A 6,129-nucleotide genomic window follows, 5' to 3' on the forward strand; every position below is an offset into this window, starting at 1 on the left:
GCAAAAGGCACATGTGTTATTAAGATGAACACCAATTTTCTTTCAAAAATCTTAAATATATTTAAGATTTTTGAAAGAAAATTGTAAAACAAATATATTTAATAAAATTCACTTTATATTGTTTATTTGTTGGAAAAGTTTTGTGTGGAAAATTTATTTTACTAATATTATATTAATGTTATTCAACTTAATATTCATTTTAATAAAATCGCCATCAATGATATATAAGTCGATTCAAATGACAGTTAAAAATGCCGGCGGCATTTTTAACTGTCATTTGAATCGGCTTTTATATAAATTATTTTATATGGTTTTATACAATGAAACTGTAGAAATTATTTTTTAATTGTTAAAATAATACAAATTAATAAAAAATTTGAAAAAACTTTCACTGTTTTTTTATTTTTTCCGCATTGTTAGAACCAAAAAGACCTTTTACCAGGTCCACCGTGGGTTCGACCGTGCCGATAAATGGGGTGAATGAATGGTGAGGGACAAAGCCCGACATATTCGGTACAAACCTCACATAAAAAAATTCCTTGCTCGTCCGGATTCGATTCCGAGCACCCAAAGCGGTTTGGGTTAATGGAAGCAACGTAATATATGGACAATCTCCAAGAGGCATGACTGACGGGAAGACTTTCAATGGGAAACCGGTCCTTATTTAGGTGCTAGACACACGAAGAAACCCCGAAAAATCCCCGTGGTTAACTTCTTAATCAGGTTCGAACCCGCGACTAACCGGCGGGTGAATAGAACCAGTGAACACTGGTTTTATCCACCTAACCACTCACTGGTTGGATGTATAAACACTCTCAAAACTACGATGAGAACATAGGCAATAATACATAGAAAACTTTTCTGTGAAATTTTAATATTTTCGATGTAGTCTGTTAAATATAATAATAATAATAATAATCCTTCTTCAGAAATGATTAACTAGATATTTATCAATAAGAGAAATACTATTGAATATATGAAATATATACTGACATTATGTTACTTTATTACTTCTTATTAATATATTTGTCAAAAATGTGCTGTAATCGCCATAAAAGTTCACTCAACTTTTCTTTATATCAATTTTTAATTCAGACTAAAATATATTTTAAGACAAATTGTATTTCTGCAGTATGTTTATTTTTAAATAAATAAACCAATAAATCATTAATGTAGTTTGTCTTTTACTTGTATTATAAATAAAATTGTTTTAGAAAATCTTAAAACTCAAATAAAAGCAATTTTTGTAAAAAAAAAATTTAAAATTCAAACAAATTTATCTTAAACTAAAATATAAGAAATTATTATTACGTATTTTAGGGTCACTCCTACAAGGCATGCCTTATTTCTCTTTGATCGTCAATATAATATAATGTATTTAAATAAAATCAAATTGTTCGTCTATCAACAATGGTCACTGACGAACATAATTCACACAAACACATAAAGTATTTTATTTTCTATTATAGTTTATTTTAATATTTTTATGTTTTTAAATTTGTTTATACAATATTTTATTCATTCGATAAAGTTAAATTGAAAACAAAAATATAATTTTAGCGATCGATCGGCGTTCGATTATTTGATCTTTTTTGATCAATATTTTTCGAGTAGCGCCATCATGCGTTGGAAAAAATAAATAAATAAAAAAAATTTAATACTTTCGTTATTATAAAATAAATTAATGAAATTTTTAAATTTAAATTTAATTTTCACATTTCATTATTTATATTAATTTATATTTATTATATTAAAGAAAGAAAAAAAAGTATATTTCTTTTAACGTTAAAAACCAATATTAAATAATTGAGGTGTACATACTTCCCCATCTATCGGTAATATTTCGAATTAAAGAAATAAATTTTTTTTTAGTATTTCATTAAAATCTTATATAATATTTTAAAATTTTTATCTAAAAATTGAACTAAATTTATGAAAATGTTTAAAAAATTATTAATAAAATATTTGTAAATATTTATTTGTATGCCTAATGTTTAAAATAGTAAAATTTATTTAAAAATTTACACAAAGTTAACATCAGATGGCAGCATTATAAAAAAATTATATAACACTAATATTTCAATTGTTTTACAGATTTTATGTATTATGATAATATTATATTTACAAAATTAATTAAACAACGAGTAAAACATACATAATTTCTAGTCCATAAAAATATTACTGTAATTAGTTATGAATTATTTCTTTATAATACTGTACATTTATAAGTTGACTTTAGAAAAGTTTTGTTTACCAATTGTATTAGTAATAGTAATTTTAGAAAAAATATCGAATGATATGTTAATTTTTGCAGGATAAGCAAGTATATGTTAAGCCATGTAGAACAAATTTTATCACATGATTTCGCCATTAAATATACAGTAAAATGTAATAGTGAAGCTATCCTGTTTCTATTGTGGAAGTTCTATTGCAATTGTGTTAATTTTTAAGATTTTCTACAGCAGGTGAGTTGATTTTTTATTTATTTATTTTACTTTCCCGGCTGTTATATATAACAGGGAAAGTATGACGATGATTCAAAATATTAACCCGAAAGAATTTTATATTTTTTTGGCTCGGGACACCTTAAAACGTCGAGAAATGCAATAAAATTAGGCGTTTTTATCTGTATTTATGGATGTTAGTGTTTATGTGTGTATGTGTTTGGGGAGCGATTTTATTCACTCTCTTTGAAGCTTAATAACTCCTGTGCTTTTTGTCGAAAATTTCTGAAATTTTGCAGAGAAGTTTGTGTATTAGAGTGATTGGTATCATGAAATTTTAATTGTTAAAGATCGAGAGGTGAGGTGAGTCGATTGAGGAAAACACGTGTAGTATGCCGAGTAGGGTTAGAGTTAATGATTTTACTGTTATTAGTATTTACAATTTAAAAAAAAAAAACTCACTTCTATCCACAAAATTAAGTGTTTTTGCCATTTTATAATAAAAAAGTTTCTTAATAAAATATCTTAACAGATGGCGCCTCACGCAATTTTAAACGTTTTCACCGGGAAAGTTACGCAACTCGTTGCTAGATTTTGTTATTCCGGTGAAAAGCGTTATAAAATGAAATTTAAGATTAATAAATTCTAAATAATATACATTTATTTCGTAATGTTTAATATGTTTAATATTAGTTAAATATTTTAGACGATAAATATTTAGTTTTAAATTATTAACTAATCAGGAAAAGAGTTATCGTAGATGTGTGTAATATATTGAAGAATATATAAATGAACGTTCAATAAATTACTTACGTAAAAATTAATTAAAAGTTAAATAAATTAATAGCCTTTGTATAAGTGCATGTTGTATTCTTATACATAAGAAACAAGATACGAGAAGCAATTAAAAATATAACTTTCGTGTTAGATTTTCTTAATACATAAAAATAAAATTAGAGGGGAATATATTTGATTATTTTCATCTTTAGCTATACAATTTTTTACAGGTTTACTAAATGGTTTAATGATTATATCGGTCAAATAAAATTTATAAATATATGAAACACGCGAAAAACTGATTTATTTTATAAAAATATTTGTTCAAGCTCTATTAATTATTGCTTATATTCGCTCTAAATATATATTTTATTGTTATTTTAGTGTTAATGCTTACTGCAAGAATGTTCATTGTCGCTTCTACTTCTTGTAATATTAAATTAATTCGACATATCTAACTGGTCTAGTTTGTTTTTAAAGTATAGAATATTGCTTAAATTTTGTAAAATCGCGGCTGTAGTTTAGGCTGTTGTTTTGAAATTGATAAGCCTGATAACAAGTTTCGTAAACCCTTAAATTTTTGTAGAGATATCATTATTCAACATTCTATAAAAAGTCCAGAAATTCTTACCTTAATCTCAGATATTTGTCGAATCAGCATACTTTTCATGACTGGAAAGATGTTTATGATACGCATTTTGAACAAATTTAATTTATACAATGCACGAGGGATAATAATTATATACAAGAAATAGTAATAATAATAATTAACAAGATGAATATACAGTAATTATTTGACATGAAATAAGAATTTCCTTTACGATTGAACTCATACTGATGCAGGTAAAAAAATCTTTACTAAACATTCTCAAAACTATTATTCATCTATTTTTTTCAGTGGTTTACATAAGCCCAACTCACGTTGATGAAATATTTCTTTACTACTTAATCAATTTTCTAAATGTATTATATAAGAAATATTATATTGCATATTATTAACGATGTGATGTAATAGCATAATGATAAAAATTACTTGAAATATTGCAATTATAATCATATCCTTTTCTTAAAAAATAATTAAGATTTATATAATTATAACACAAATATTCCAAATAGTATAATTATTTCGAAATTTTTATTATGTACAGTCGACCTCACTATAACACTGTTGATAATCCCATTTTATATGAATTCCATGTTGTATGTGTCACTTAGATTTTACAAATACATGAGCCGTTCACAGCCTGGCATACGTATTTGTAAAATCTAAGTGACTCGTACAATATGGAATTCATATAAAACGGGATTATCAACAGTGTTATAGGGGAGTCGACTGTATTTTTTTTATTTATTGTTATGCTACTGAAACATATAATTGTAATATCAATTGCTAAACCATAAGAAGAGAAGCTATATTATTGCGAGTATAATGTAGTATATTTTTGTTACAGAACTGATCTCTTTCAACACATGTTTATAATTTTAAAACAGCTACAGCTATAACATTACTGAAAAAATAAATAAATATTTCTATTTTACATATATAAAAAAGTAATTCAATAAATAAATATTCAGATAATCGAGTATATGCTTTTCCATTATCAAATACTTTAATTTATTTCTATAATATTATGGGCTTAAATTTACTTCATAAACGGTACAGTACATCATAATAGAGTTTTCTTGTACCATTTATTGCCTTTCATTAGTAGAGATACTAAATTTAGTGTAAATATATATTACTAATTTATTAAAACTTATATATATATATATAGGTTATAGGTTAGACAAATATATATATATATATTTGTCTTAGTATAATTAAAGTTAAATTATCTAAATATTGGTAACTTTATATACAAGTTAAATACAGCTTTATACGTAATTAAATTTGAGGTGGAGAGCGTATACTTTAAATGAAATTAATTAAAAAAATATAATTAAAAAGTGCAGCCCGATGTCACAATAAATAATTGATCGTTTTTCTGTTAAAAATAAAATTATGTATTTCATAATATTAACCTTTATTTAACTATTTATTCAGATTCATTAGAGATAAACTGTCTTGCTGTTGTTATATTTGTTGATTTGTAATGAATATTAAAATTTGTTTAATTGTTGATGCAATACACAATTTTTTTCACAATTATTAACGTTGTTTCATAACTTTCTCTTTTTAATATTTATTCGTTAGTTTTTATTAGCTTTAAAAACTAACGAATAAATATTATATTCGTATATATAAATAAATACACTAATGTTTTTATATTTGAAATTTCTTTTATTAATGTTAATATAATAAATAAAAAGTTAAATTTTATAAATAGTGTGCATTTTTTATGTATAAACGCATGTCAAAATTTATTTTGTATTTAGTTAAAGCTAAATTATTGCAATATAATTGTATAAAAATTGGTTAATGTATAGAAAATATTTTTATCTCTTCCCCATATAAAATCGATTATACAGTATATATTATATACAAATAAAAATTATTCTTATTATATTTCTAAAATTTTAATTATGAATATATTATTCAATTTTATATACTGCAAAGTCATTTATTTTAAATCATTGCATTTCATATGCAAAACAGCATTAGGCCCTGTACACACTAGGCGTTTTTCAACGAGCGTTTAGCGGAGCGTGCGCACTGGCTCGGTTTGGAAATGGATGTGGAAGTGATTGCTTGTGTGTGGCTCCACTATCGTCGCTATAAAAGACGACGGCGGAGGCAAAGAGAATTTTGGGTGCACCCAATATTACGAGATAGACTGACGCATGAAATGTTTGCGACGTTGTATCCAAAACTAAGACAAAATAAATTCAAGTTTTTTAATTCTTTTAAAATATCTATAAAATCCTTTGACGATGGTTGGTCTCTTTTAGATTTCATCAATAAATAGAT

At 24.7% G+C, this 6,129-nt stretch overlaps 1 pseudogene; it reads left to right on the forward strand.

Moving 5' to 3' along the window:
- Positions 1 to 2,369: 2,369 nt before the first annotated feature.
- The window catches only part of LOC111640424, a 22,239-nt pseudogene continuing 18,479 nt past the window's right edge, over positions 2,370 to 6,129 (forward strand).

The sequence above is a fragment of the Centruroides sculpturatus genome, unplaced genomic scaffold, assembly GCF_000671375.1.
Source record: "Centruroides sculpturatus isolate CEXI.00-Female unplaced genomic scaffold, Cexi_2.0 scaffold1094, whole genome shotgun sequence".
Lineage (NCBI taxonomy): Eukaryota > Metazoa > Arthropoda > Arachnida > Scorpiones > Buthidae > Centruroides > Centruroides sculpturatus.